The 15501-nt window shown below is 38.7% G+C and overlaps 1 protein-coding gene across 5 annotated transcripts in view; it reads right to left on the bottom strand.

Annotated features, from left to right (window-relative positions):
- Positions 1-15501, bottom strand: part of Hmgcll1 (3-hydroxymethyl-3-methylglutaryl-CoA lyase like 1) — a 205687-nt gene that overhangs the window by 83383 nt on the left and 106803 nt on the right. The window contains exons 8-9 of one of the 5 annotated variants that reach the window (XR_008213279.1): positions 7181-7583; positions 6462-6673 (exon numbers count right to left, since the gene is read on the bottom strand). The exons of 3 other annotated variants lie outside the window; for them this stretch is intronic. The gene's annotated coding sequence lies outside the window, so the exon portion shown is untranslated. The remainder of the gene's footprint in view (positions 1-6461; positions 6674-7180; positions 7584-15501) is intronic. One more of the 5 variants, XR_008213280.1, reaches the window with a different exon arrangement.

Genomic DNA, 15501 nt, shown 5'->3' with positions numbered 1-15501 from the left:
ATAAAACAAATCCTTTTGAAAAATTTAAAAAGCGCCCTATCCTGTTTTCAAAATATCCCATGCAGTCTAAGCTTTAGGTATTGAAGTTACTAAAGTCTCAGGAACACTTAACATTTGGTAATGTTAATTTTTTGAAAAATCATCTATTATTTTGCTCTCTAAGAACTTTCTTTAAAAATCTGCAAAGATGTTAGATTTAAAGTAGTAGTTTTGAGCCGGGCGGTGGTGGCACACGCCTTTAATCCCAGCACTCGGGAGGCAGAGCCAGGTGGATCTCTGTGAGTTCGAGGCCAGCCTGGGCTACCAAGTGAGTTTCAGGAAAAGGTGCAAAGCTACACAGAGAAACCCTGTCTCGAAAAACCAAAAAAAAAAAAAAAAAAAAAAAAAAAAAAAAAAAGTAGTAGTTTTGATATTTAAAATTATTCCCTTTGGAATTAAAATTACTCAGGAGTAAATGTCCATACAGGATAAAATAACAAAATTGTACTCATTGGCTCAGTGGTGAAGGTCCTCTTCCAGAGCACATGATTTGGACCCAGGATCCATGTTGGTTGGCTCACAGCTGCCTGTAACTCCAGCCCTAATGAATCTGACACCTTTTTCTGGCCTCAGGGGGCACAGATGTAACATACATACACATACACACATTGAAAATTTTAAATTAAAAAAGTTACTATCACTTTCTGGTAAATTTGACTCCTCATCATAGCCAGTGTTCTGTCTAGTGAAGGACTGCAGTCACCAGTATTATTATTTCTATTTACTAAGCCAGGGATCACTAATGGATCACAGCACCCTTTTCTGTAGGCCCAGATCTTGCCAAGAAATGCTTCTCAACCGAAAACTTAAATTGCTACTCCATGTTGAACTATGGTACCCCAGAGGACTCCCACTTGCCATGTAAATATATTGTGAAGATGATATCATGCTATGAGAACCATAGATGATGAACAGTTGACACCCATGAATAATGCTGCCTGTTTTGGACAGCTAATGTATGTGTCCAAAACAGTGTATCAGCCATTCTATGTCTATTCATGCATGTATGTATCTACATTCAGAAATGAATATGGTCATTACTAAAGCTTTCATATAACAGACCTCGTCTTTGAAATAGAATTTCTTAAATTCCTTCCTCTTTTGCTTTAGAAATGAGTCAGGTTATATCATACCTTCACATGGTATAGTCATATTGAAATAGAAATTAAAGAAGTGTGATTAAATGTATATTTAGGTGGAAAAATGTTTAACAAGGAAATTTTCATTTTGATAAGACTGAGAAAATAGCAAAGATGTTAACAAATATTTATGAAAGCTTATTTTTCAGAGGGATTGTCAGCTTCACAATGGAAAAAGCTCCACGACACCAGTGTGAAGTAACTAATACTACATGTCCATTTGATGGGTGAGAAAACTTGAGGCTCACAGAAGGCAGGTGATATGTACCACTTCACACGTTTGATACGAGATAGACTAAGGAAGGGCCAGTTGTACACTGGGGCTGATAGTTCTAGTTCATATTTAACATGAACTAAGTGGCAGATCTTGACAAACACTTTACCCCATCTTTCTAGACCTGAAACATTGGTCTGGGATGTGGGGTGAGCCGAGGAAGGAGTGCTGACAGGTAAGAAAGCCTCCATTTTCTTGTGAGACTTCCTTCTCCTTAGTAACGTCATCGAGACGGTCCAGGAAAAACACGCTTGCCCTACTGCTTGTATTTCTAGGAGGACAGCCCAAGAAAATCTCAGAAAATGTTGACACAGATTTATGTTTAAGGCTGGACATTCTTTCTACTATTTTTTGTAAGAATAGAAATCAGTTCTTGTGTTAAATGTACAAAGAGAAAATAGTTAATAATTCATGTAATAGAAACTATCATGGCACAGTTAATACTTTCATAGAATATTTAAGGGTTTGAATTGATTTTTGAGGAGGTAAAAGATAAAACAACAAGATACTTGGTGTAAATTTGCATTTCCAGACTGTATCTAGTCCTCTACAGTAATTACATATCACAAGTACTTAGGGCAAATGGGCTTTATTGGCAAATGTTTACTCTGTTCATAACTCTCTTCTTCTGGTGGTACAATAATCACAGAAGTATCCTGATCTATCCCAGCCACTTACTGGATTCAATTCTGTATATGATTGGTGTCAGTGTTACCCATTTTCTCCTTTTAAATTTGTGTATATGGATTGTGCACCACAGTGAGCTTCACGGCAATGTCTTCAGACATGTACTAATGCACTTCAGTCATATTCAACCCCCATCGAATGCTTGCTCCCCCTACTGCATAAGCCTTATCTACTTTACTTCTTCCTGAGTGAATGTTAGTTCTGTCTCTTTGTTCTTTATCGGCCAGCCGTGGTTTCTAGCTAACATAGTTAACACAAAGTATCTATACCAATGTCCCTTAAACACAAAGGAATTTAATAAGCACTGGTTTCAGTTAATAGATAAATATAAGGCAATACCTAAGCTTCCACATCTCTAATTCTTAAATGATGGCTAACGTTCAGGTTGCTAGAACATACTTCAGTAGCAAGAGACAAAATTGACATAAAAAAATCTCACATGTCAACACTGAGATGTTAGCAAATGCTACTTCCTGACTTGTATACTATTTCCTGAAATAAGAACATTTAAGTGTCAAAAATAGCCCGAGGTTCTAGTTCAACTGAGGATTTCTGTGTTCTATGCCAAAAAAAAATTTATCGTTTTCCCTTATAAACACTAAAAATACGTATTATTTCAAATCCCAAAATGAAAGTTAACGCATAAAAAAGTCTGGATACCCATAATCTTTTGACCTGACTGTGTAAGAATTACAGATCACTGTAGCTCTTCACCTAAACTGTTTCATCTTCTTCCAGGATCCAGCTACACATTAGCAAACTGCTGCTGTACTTAAATGCATGAGACTGTGCTTAAGCGGTAGCATGTGAGCAACGCCATAGGTGCCCTTTCTCAAACAAGTTTTCTTTTCTTTCAGAAACTATGTATCTTTTTCCTTTCAAATAATCAAATGCAAATGACATTGAGGCCCTCAGAAATGGTGAACCACCAGCAAGAAAACACCTGGGGTCCCAAATGATCGTGTGAGAACAGGCATCCACACACAAGGAACATGAGAGCAGGAGAAGCAAGCGTGAGAACAGGCATCCACATACAAGGAACATGAGAGCAGGAGAAGCGAGCACTGTTCGCACCATTATTCATTTTGATCTATAGTATGATTTAAGAATATCCAGCTCAGGCACTCTGCTGCTTTGGCTTGTTTCTTTCCATTTCCTACATTCCTTGTTTCCTCCTTTTTTATAACGGCTCTTTTGTTAATGGGCTATTTTTATGTTTGTATTTTGTCGAGGATGGTGACTTAATATTTTGACTTCTAAGTTATTTGTGGATGACTCTATACATGTGTGAAATTGACAAAATTTAAAAGTTAAATAAATAAAAAAATAAAGAATAATACCCTATAATACCAACAATACCCTTCTTCAATTATAATTACCTTCTAATAACTCTATGACAATGCACAGACCTCAGAACAGTTCGCTTTTAATTTCTTCTTTGTACTTTCATTTCCCCACTTTTCACTTCTGCATAGATTATCCCATACTATTTATTCTACTTGTGTGTGAGTGTGAGTGTGTGTGTGTGTGTATGTATGTGTGTGTAAATATGAGTGCTGTTGCCCACAGATACTAGAAGAGGGCATCAGGGCCCCTAGAGCTGGAGTTACAGGTGACTGTGGGATGCCGTGTGAGCGCTGGGAACCAAATTCTGAGTTAATGCTCTTAACTACTGAGCAATCTCTCAGGCCACTGTTAGATCAATTAAAACTCTGAATTTATTTTACCATTCCATTTCGGAGCTCTCTAAAGAATTTGTATAGGATAAGAAGGGCAGAGATTTGAGTCTTTGTCTTGGTGAAAACTCATTTGTGGGGTTGGGAGTGGCAGACGAAAAAGAACGATGAGTTAGGGGAAGCGAACATTACAACCCAGAATAGGAAAACATTCCCTAAACATTTACAATCCAATGAGAAATACTACAGACAATCAAGAAAGGTGACAGTGGCATCCACTGCTTTCCACCATTGACAAGCTCTGAAACAAAGAATGCCATCATGATGGCAGAAGAGGGCACAGCTGTCGGCAGATGAAAAACACACAGCCTAGTGTTTTATCAATTAGTTTAAGAAGACCAAAACTTTACAGTGAGTAACAGTTAACACAGAGACTCATAACTAGTCAAGATGCTGAGAAACACAACTATGGAGTGCTCAGCTCTGAAAATAACACCTACTATAAAAATCACCCTCTTCAAGGCCAGGAAACATCACAGAAAAGAAGGTGGGTGAACATGCAGGAAGGTGCAAGTTCATCTCGCCCCCCTCTCTCACCTCTCCTACTCCTATGATCTCCTTCTTCCCGACTACTCCTCCCCCAAGGAGATCATAGGAGTAGGAGAGGTGAGAGAGGGGGGCGGGATGAATATACCCACAGTGCCTGGCGCACATGTGTGAAATTGTCCAAAATTAAAAGGATAAATAAATAAATAATAAAATAGAAAGAAGTCAAACTTCTCTTTGGTAACCTCTGTCACGTGTGGACGTCTTGTACGGCTACCTCTCCTCCCTGTTCCCCTAACTGTAAAATGAGGGAGACTGTGTTGAGGAATGTGTTGATCACACAGCCCAGCATCTAGCTCTCAGCTCTGTGGAAGAGGAGTCAGAAGGATCCGAAGATCCAGACGTGGTGTAGCACTTTAAGGGACAGACACGACAGGGCAGGCGCACATAGGAACACAAAGAGACAGTGGCTGCAGGCACAAGACAGGCAAGGTGCCAGCAAGGAGGGGAAGGCCAGGCTGGGAGGAAATCCCACCCTGAGTCTAGAGGCTGTCCGCGATTGATAGCTGCCAGAAGAGGGAAAGTCAGTTTTCTTCAATAGTGATGCTGGGTTTATCGAAAGCAGGCTCGAGGCTTAGATGAGCCTCAAGTTGGTTGGCCAGGGACTAGACACGGGGGATGGTTTAGGGGTTGAGAGAGAATATGATAAAAAAAAAAAAGAAATAAACCGTATGAAATTCTCATAGAATGAATAAAAGCATTTGAAAATTAAATAAAAATCTATATGATGTGGCTACCAGTAGAGCACATGTTATGCACAAGAGTCATAGAAGCAGCTGCCATCTCTGAATGGAAGGAAGAAAGAATATAGACAGCATTTAAGATAGAAGCCATAGGGCAGATCTAGTTAAAAGCAAAGAATGGTGCTATACATAGAAAAAAAATTGTGGTGGTATTTTACTTGTACTGAAATGTGATTTTAATTGTATGTTAATAAATAAAGTTGCCTGGGGGTCAGAGTTCTTATGGTGAACAGGAAGATGAGGAGGTAAATTAATAGAGAAACTATTCTTTGAGGTACTGTGGGGCAGACAGGTAGAATTTCAGAGCTATGGTAAAGGAACGAGGTGCTGGATCTTTTGAGAAAAATAAGTGACCCACCTTGTCCAAAACATAACACTTGAGTTTACACACTCAAAGCACAGAAAAGGTTTGATCGTCGCGTTCTGGCTCTCCGACACCAGCTCTCAGCCTAGCTTAACTCTCACAATACTCAGTTAAGTTTGTACAAAGCTGGGGGTGGCGTGAGTGGCATAATGAAGTGCGAGGAAAGAGGACAGATCTGCGTAACTGTACATAGCTCCCACAGTGGCGGAGACCGCTGCATGCTTTTATAATAATCTTAAAAAAAAAAAATCACAGGGTTTTACAATCAAGTAATAGCCAAACTCCACCCCCCCACCCCCACCCCCACCCCTGTGCAACTGATTGGCTGATTAACTGATGTCAAGTGAGTTGAGCTCCTCTAGGAAGTCACAGGGTTCACACGGATTTCATCTACGAGCTGATTCAGAACAGGCCTTCTTTCTGGACTGTTTCTGGTAAGAGGTAAATAACTCCCAGTTCTGAAGCAGATGCTGAAGTGGGACCCCTAACACTGACGTTAAAGCCGATGCCAACAAACATAAGCAAAGGACGGAGCAACAAAGACAGGAATTGATTAAAGGAGGAAAGAACTGGAAATGCAGGGTTTGGGATGGAGGGTAAACAGTGCTACCCGTATTGACAAACCCGAGAGGGTGGCGAGGTTATGCAGGGCAGCTGCCCGGAAGAAGTCAGTCAAAGCGGCAAGCAATACATCAGCTTGAACGTCACTCTTCGGCGCCTCGCTAAATGCCACGATACCTAGACTAGAATGAGTTATCTTGAAAAGTATTTAAAGTATAACTGATGAAGTAATTACAGAAATACAATATATACACACTCCCAAGGGCAAGTGTGTCTGCACATGGAGCAACTGGGGCTGATCCAATTCGCCAGACAGCATCACATAGTTGAGGATAGAAAAAAAATTATATTTTTATTTTATTTATTCATCACCTGTCTTTTTCCTCATGAACCATATTTTCTTAGACACTGCTCTCTCGCTCTGTGTGTGTGTGTGTGTGTGTGTGTGTGTGTGTGTGTGTGTGAGAGAGAGAGAGAGAGAGAGAGAGAGAGAGAGAGAGAGAGAGAGAGAGAGAGAGAGAGAGAGAGATGTGGACTGAAGTTGATCATCTTCAGTTGGAGCTGTCATATGTTCCACCTCAGATCTGGAACAGAGGCAAAGAAATAATCCATTTTTGAGATCTCTCATGTAAGAACTACAGGCAAGCACTGTTTCTGAGAACACTAGCAACCTCAGAACTTCAATCCTTAGAAAATAAAAGTAGATACAAACTACAGTTAATTATACAGGAAATAAAGTGGGTTGTGAACAAAACAGCATATGCAGAAAACATGATGTTATCAATGTGTGAGACAATTCTGCATATTTTCTCAGAAAAGACTGAGATATAGATGAAGACTTTTAGCCACATAATTTAAGATGCTTATGCAGTCAAGAAAATATTCTGTATAATAAGAATACAGAGGAAAATGCAAATTTTGGTTGATTGTGAAGTATCACTCTGGCCACCTAATTCTTCTCAGATGTTAGTACTGAAATACTGACCTCTCCATTGCTGAAATACCAAGACAATCTAAACCTTATAGAAAGAATTACTTCCATCATGAATGAGGTCATCAACTTTGAAAGCAGACTTTCTACAAATACTGACCTTAGTTTGCTCAGTTAGTTACTTCTCTATTGCTGTGATAAATACCATGACCAACTTGGGAGGAAATGATTTGTTTGACTGACATATCCCCTCTCACAGTCCACTGAGGGAAGCTGAGGCATGAACTCAAGGCAGGAACCTGCGGGAAGGAACTGAAGCAGAGTCAAAGAGGAATGTGGCTTGCTTGTTCCTCATGTCGTGCTCAGCCTGATTTATCATACAACACAGGATACTTGCCTGGGGGTGGCACTTCCCACAATGAGCTGAGCTCTCCCACATCAATCATTAATCAAAAATACCCACAGGCAATTTGATGGAGGCATTTTCTCAATGGGAGATCTTCTTCCCAGACAACTCTTGAATTTATCAAGTTGACAAAACCAACTGGCACACCCAGGAACACCTAATTTAGTAATTAAGTCACAAAATACGATGTCAAATAAAATTCAAACATTAAAAGCTTCTGCTGTTAAAACTTGGGACAATGGAATTACTCTGGTATTTCTCTTCCTCAACAACTGAAAATACAGTGGACCAATACTAAACAAAGATGTAGTGGCTTCAGGCAAAGGCTCCACGTATATAAAACTCTAGATAGCATACAACCACAATATCCAATGCTGAAAGACAAAATTAAGTTATCTGCATACAAGTAACATTAGACAACTGAGCAGATCATTCTTATATGTATTTAGAAATATACATGCATATACATATATGTATATAACAGCAATTAATGACAAAAGACATGAATCTGAAGGAGAGTGGGAAGACATACACAGGAGGGTTTGAAGGGAGGAAATGATGTAATTACATTATAATCTCAAAAAAGTTAAAGAAATAATAATAATAAAGAATAAAGTTATTAAAACCATACTTAAAAAAAACCCTTGCTGAAGATTGTGACTTGAGACAGTAAAGTCCATGTGATTTTTTGTCAAGGATACCAAATACCTCTACATTTAAAAAACTTCAAGGCAATGTTCAACATTTTTTTTAAAAATTATGTAACTTTAATCCCCTTAAAGAATTAAAATCCAAGATTCCTTTAGTTAATAATGAAAACATAAGCAGACACAAACCTTTAGGTCTCAGTAACATATAGCTACCCCTTTATATCTGCCATATTGGCTTGATAAGTTTCACAAAAAGAAAAATCACATCTGGAGTATACAGAAAAATACCCTAAATATCACATATGGACAAAACCAGGCTGATGTTTATCTGGGCAAGAATACAAGCTAAGTGTCTCAGTATTATAGATGAACAGGAACAATGCTTTCTGTACTTCAAACTCCCAAAGAACAGGCCCAATTCGCCCCAAGAGTTCTTCCTTGTTTATTCTTTTCTCCATTTCAGGAGAACTGACTGACCTCAGCAAGCTGTATTCCACAGGTTCTCAGGTCAGCGTGGGTCCTTCTGAAATTAGTCAAAAGAAGGCTTTTATAGAATGAAGAAGCCTGAGTATTGTCTCCATCAGTACTATGGGTGGCGGCTTCTGTAAAGCTCTAAGATTTAAAATACCTGATGTGGATTTTGAACTGGCTGAGCATGATTCCAATTCCTTTCTTGAAACAACAGTATATCCTGTATTTGCCTGGGTATAATGAGATAAAATTTCATTGATTTTTTTCTTTTTCTTTTTTTTTTAACTGAAAATAGATTCTTCATGCTGGATGGCAGACCGAGTCAGAGTCTCCAGAGAACCCCGCTGGACTGCACCTAACTTCTCCTGGACCCTGTAACCTTTACTGGCTATAAGTTATCCCAAAATAAACCTCCTTTTAACTAAAAAAAGGAAAGAAAATATATTCTTTTTCATGCAATACATCCAGACCATAGTTTCCCCTCCCTCAACTCCTTCCAGCTCTTCTCCACATGCCCTCTCCCCCAGGTCCACCCTCACCCTCACTCCATTTCCCGTCATGAAAGAACAGGTCTCCAAGAGACAGCAACCAAATCAAACAGGACAAAACAAGATACAATAAGACAAGGCAAAAGCCCTCATTATCAAGACTGGACAAGGCAAACCAGGCAAAAGAAAACCACAAACTTTAGAGGCCCTGTCCTTGTGGGGCGGGGGAACAGAACCTCCTTCTCTCTTATCTCCTTTTCCTGGTTTCTGTTATTCCTCTAGTCATCTCTTTTTCTCCATGTCTGATGACTTCTTCTACATTTCCCACACAGAAGTCACAGAGTTTTATATAACAAAAGTGTCCTATCTTTTATGCTCTAGAGAGAAAACTCCCGGCAAAGTACTCTTTTGTGGACCCATCTTGAACCCCGCGTGCCAGTTACTGAAGGCAATGCACTAATGTAGAAGGCCTAAGTGTGCTGAACCACGTCTGCCTTTTTAGCTAGGAATGACAGAGGAATGGAGGAAGAGAGTGCCGTATGTAGAGTCTCACACAGGCACATGGTTAAAAGGTCGTGAAGGAAGATCTTTCTATAAGAGAGACTATTCTGAGCAATAAATATTTGCTATATGCATTTTTATCTCAATATATTCAATATAAAGTTCATCACAAGAAACAAATTAATGTCTCAGGTATCTCAGTGACTCTTGCTTTTTAAGATTAAGACAGTACTTAATAATTGATAATGGTGAATGTTGATTCTACCACTAAATAGACATTTTGAGTTCCTACCTCATGTGCAGTGGTAGCAAACATAGAACACACAATATGTTCTGTCAATATGACTAATATTATAGTGAAGGAGAAAATGCTTCAAACAGATGACTTAGAGTTTCTATTGCTGTCATAATATAGTACAACCAAAAGTACCTCAGGGAGGAAATTGTTTATTTCTTACAATTCTCAGAGGTCACACTCCATCACTGAGGAAAGTCAAGGCAGGTAATAGAGGCAGAAACTGAAACAGAATCCATGAAGGAATGCTGCTTACTGGCATGCTCCTCATGGCTTCCTCAGCCTGCTTTCATATATCATCCAGGACCTGCCTACAGTGGGCTTAGCCCTTCCACATCAAGGATTAATAAAAAAAAAAAAAATGCCACAAAGGCTTGCCTACAGGCCAGTCTTATGGAGGCATTTTCTCAGTTAAGTGTCCCTCTTCCCAGCTATATTTAAGTTTGTGTCAAGTTGACATAAAATGACACAAGAGCTAAGTAACAAGGTGATAAAATGATCCTGGAAACCATTTGACAAAGATGAGCTGCTAGTGCAGAATCTGTCAAGGGTTACTTTTGAGCTGAAGAAGTATTTGAGCTGATCTCTGGATAAAACAGAAAGGCGAACTGCTAACTGATTGGAAATAATAGTGTCACTAGTAAAATGAGCAAAGTCAGAACAAGCATTTCAGAGAGGAAATGTCTGGCATGCTTAGAGTGTAATAAGAAAACAATTGTGCCTGGAATGGGGGTGGTCAGCAATTATAACTCAGACACACGACAGAGCTGAACTCATGGGGAAAAAAAACATTTATTAATCAAGTTAGTATCATTTGTGCATCAGCTTGAGGCTCCAGCTCACAGGTGTTTCATCAATAAGAGTAAAAATAGTCAATATCATTGTTAATCATGCTTTCTTTCACACCACAAAAGATTTTTCCCTTTGATAGGTCACACTGTTCTGAATAAGTAAGACACACTTACCAGGGAACTAACGGGGGAGTCCAAACTCACAGGAAGACAATGACAAACAGGGTCATATTTACATTTATTTTTTAAATACAATATGTTTTAGATTTTAGGTTGTTTGATTTTTTTGTAACAAATTGTGGAGTTTTTTTGAGAATATCGGAAATTAATTTACTATATTTACATGATTTCCACCCTACTTTCTCTGCCTCTCACATTTCCCTTCCCACACCACTGCCTCTCAGATTCATGATTCCTTCTTATATGAATATTAGTTATGCATATGTATATATCACACATGTGACTGTGTAACATAGTGAGTACATTTAGTGCTGCACACACATACATGGGTTTAGGGCTGACCACTTGGAATTGGAAGACTATCAGGGTGCTTGTCCCTGGAAAAACTAATTTTCCTCTCTCAGCAGCTAATAATTGACTATAGCTTTTCATATAGTACTGGGGAATCGTGAAATTTCCCCATCTCCATTGGAAAGACTACTGGTATGGTCATTATGGGGGACTTGTTTCATGGGGACCACATCACTGTCATGTCTAGAAGATGCTACATTGCCTAAGAAATTCTGGTCCTGTGGCTTTTCCAGTCTTTCTACTTGCACTGATTTTATGTTACCTAAGCCTTAGGTATATGGGTTGTGTTAAAGATGTACTAAGTGGGGCTGGATACTTCACAGCCACTTACTCTCTACATTTTGACTGGCTGTGGGTCTGTGCAGTAACCTCAATCAGCTGAGAAAAGAAGCTTCTTTGATGAAGGATGAAAACCATATTTATCCATGGATAGAAGGATATGTGGTGAAAATATAGCTATAAATATTGTTTAGGAAAAGAGTAGTAATCATTTCTATTCTAGGTTCTATGACATCTCCAGCCATGGGTAGTTGATGAGGTTTACAGTGCCAACAATGAATTCCCTCTTGTTGAGCAGGCTTTAAGCCCAATTAGACAGTCATTGGTAGCACTCAAGATATAAGTACCACTATAGCATCATTGGGATATCTTGTCAGTGCTGGCCATTGTTGTGTTTCACAGGTTTACAGCTGGGTAGGACTATGGATTACTTTTCTCCTGGAAGCTTGCATAGTATTGGAAATGAGAGCTAGTCCTCAGGAAAGAGGATTCCAAGTTCGTACCAGACTGACTTCTCCAAGTCCTGTGTCAGAAGCGTGTGGTGTCTTCAGTAACAGGGTCTGATCTTCAAGTTCTGATCATTAGCCAAAAGCAAGGCAATAGCCTATATTGTTTGGGGAGGGGGTTGTCTCTTTGACCAACTTGAACAACAGTTTGAAGGGATGTTGCCCTTACATGGCACTGTAGTACTTGTTATAAAATCTATAGCTACTGTGGGAAGGACTCTCACTCTGTATGGTGAAACGACACTAAAACTATAACTAAATACATAAATACACACACACACACACACACACACACACACACACACACACACACACACATAATATGTACTTTAAGCAAGCTTATAAAATAATGTTTCCCTATAGCTTTTTCAGACATCCTTACTGTTAATGTTTCCTCCTTCCTCACTCTCCTTTTGTGTCACCCTCTCCCCCTCTTTAGTTAAGTCACCCCATTTCCCCCCTTTATACCACCTGTGTCCTACCATCGATCTCTTTTTCTCAAACACATTCTTGCCTTCTCTCATAGTCCCTTTCTACTTTTTTGACTCCTATGGTAACTTCGGGTTATGTACTCACATATAAGGATTTGGAGCTAGGATACACAAATGGGCGACTCCTGACTCTTCTCAGAATTCTCTTCTCAACTTGTCCTGCCTATACTTCCTGCCTGGCTACCGGCCAATCAGCACTTTATTTATTAACCAATCAGAGCAACATATTCACAGCATACAGAGCCATATCCACAACACTTCTGCCTACAATTTGATTTTTGGCACTTGTAACTTAAAAAAGATTGTTCTTTCCTCTTCCATTGATTTGTTTTGTTTTTGAGGCAGGGTCTTTCAGATTAGCTCAGGCTGGCCTCAAACTCAGAGATAGCTGCCTGCTTCTGTCTCCCTGCCACTGGAATTAAAAGTATGTGTCACCATATCCAGCTGATTCCCAGGTGATTTTAACTTTCTTTTTTTTGTTAGAAAACACATATTATAAATTTTATCATCTTAGCTATTCATTACATAGATAGCAAATGACTTGTCATTGGTGAGTGAAAATGTGGCCAGTGACTGGCACCCCTGTTGTTTTTGCTGCTGTTGTTGCTCTTGTTTGTTTTGCAGACAGTAACTATACCAGGTGTCTGTTCCAGATTCCTTTTCATACAAACAGCTGTGCGTTTGCAAGGTACTGAGTTGTTAAGATCAGCTCAGTGATCAGCAACACCACTTTACACTGTTGAGGATGGAGGCTTTTGAAAGTGGTCCTTATACAGTCATTACTAGTTTTCAGAGTATAAAACCAAGTGAACTTTAGTAAACACCCAACAAAAAGGCACATACATTTCCTTTGACAAGTATTTCCCATGGCCATTGTTCAGGAATTCTTTTACACAAAAGTCTTGTTTGGGTTCCGTATTCTGTTCCACTTTATAAATTTTGGCAGACATGCTGCTCCATGGAATCATAAAAGCCCTGGGTACCCAAACAATCCCAAGGAAAGGGAACAGTCCTGGAAAGACTGCCATTCCAGATTTCAAGATACATTACAGAGACATTTTTTTATGGGTTGTTTGTTTCCTTGATTCTTTGTGGGTTGTGTTTGGTTGGCTGTTTGTTGGTGGTGTTCTGTTTTGGTTTTCTTTTCTTTCTTTTTATATTCTAGACACTAATTCCCCATCAGATGCAGAGCTGGCAAAGATCCTCTCCCACTCGGTGTGCTTCCTCTTCATCCAACTGGTTGTTTCCTTTGCTGGACCGAAACGGTTTAGTTTTATGACAATTATAGTTTTATTTGTCAATTGTTGGCCTTAGTTCCTGAGTAAATGGAGCTCCAGTCAGAGTTCTTTTTAGAATCTATATCCTGTAGAACACTGCTGATGTTTTCTTTCCCCAGTTTCAGAGCTTCGTGTTTCATATGGAGACCCACTTGGAGTTTATTTTTGTGCAAGATGATAGATATAGATATGAATCTAATTTCACTCTCCTACATGTGCACATCCAATTTTCCTGGCACCATTTGTTGTAGACGCTGCCTTCCCTCAACCATGTGTTGTGACACTTTATCAAATATGAGATGTATTTAATTACTTACACTCATATGTAGGTTTTCTATTTTGTTTTATTGATCTATAGGTCTGATTTTGCATCAGGATTTTTTTTTTGTTACCACAGTTCTGAAATGTAGCTTGAAATCTGGTCTGTCTATCCCTCCAGCATGATTCTGTCCATTCAGGTTTGCTTTAGCTGTCTTGGATCTTCTGTGCTTCCATATGAATTATAAAATACTTTTTCTATTTCTGTGAAGACTATCATGGGGATTTTGACTAGGATTGCGCTGAAACTGTACATTGTTTACAGTAGAATTGTCATTTTCACAATATTAATTCCACCAATCTATGAGCATGAGAGGCTGTTCCATCTTTTGGTGTCTTCTTCCTCAGTTTCTTCAGATATTCAACGTTTTCATTGTAGATGTCTTCACTTCCTTGTCCAGGTTTATTCCTAGATATATTCTTTTAAAATATTATAAGTAGAAGTTTTTCTATGATCTCTTTCTCAGCATATCTGTCTTCAGTATACAGAAAGACTACTGATTTTTAAAAGTTACTTTTGTGTCCTGCAACTTTGCTAAAAGTGTTGATTATGTCTAGTTTTCTAGTGGCATCATCGGGCTTCCTTACACACACTGTCATATCTTCTACAAATAGTGATTATTTCACTTCTTCCCATATTTGTATGCCTTTAGATTCCCTTTCTTTTCCTATTGCTCTAGCCAAGCCTTCAAGCACTATATTGAAAAGCAGTGAGAACAGTGGGCAGCCCTCTCTCCTTTTGATTTTAATGTGATTGCTTTGAGTTTTTACCCATTTAGGATGATGTTGACTGTGGGTTTGTCAAATACAGCTTTTTTATTTTTCAGTATCCTCCCTCCAGTCCTTGTCTCTCTAGAAATTTTATCAAGAAGAAATTTTGGATTTTTGTCTGCTTCCATTGAAAGAGTTCTAAGATTTTAATCTTAAGTAAATTTATATGATTTATTAAATTTATCAATTATGAATGCTGACCCATCTTTGAATCTCTGGGATAAAGCTAACCTGATTGTTGTGGGTGATCATCTTTTACATATTCCTGTACTCTCTTTGCAAGTATTTTATTGAGGATATTTGCAAACCTCACAATACACAAGTGAGTGCTGCAAATGTCTATAAACTAAACATGTTTAGACTTCATAGGATTGTCACTTTTCATTTGTTAAAAGAATCATCCAAAGTATTAGGTTTCATTATGGCAGTTTTCACATAAAATTTGTTTTTGTTATTTCTCTACTCCCTGATCCCCATCCTCTGCCCCCTTCTCCCTTACATCCTTCTATAGTCTTGTACATCATAGACAAGACAAATACATGTTAATTGATTAAAGTAAACATATTTTCACTTCTGGTAGGTTATTTTCCAAATAAAAATTATGAATATTTAGAATACACTTCAAGACAAAAGCTCTGTTTATTGTGCCATAGATCTCCATACTTCTCAAGAAGAAAGTTCGTCCAAAACAAAGTTCTAAATGTTT

This window comes from Peromyscus californicus, unplaced genomic scaffold, assembly GCF_007827085.1.
Source record: "Peromyscus californicus insignis strain IS unplaced genomic scaffold, ASM782708v3 Scaffold_11__1_contigs__length_118956290, whole genome shotgun sequence".
NCBI lineage: Eukaryota > Metazoa > Chordata > Mammalia > Rodentia > Cricetidae > Peromyscus > Peromyscus californicus.
This window is presented reverse-complemented; position numbering and strand designations above follow the sequence as displayed.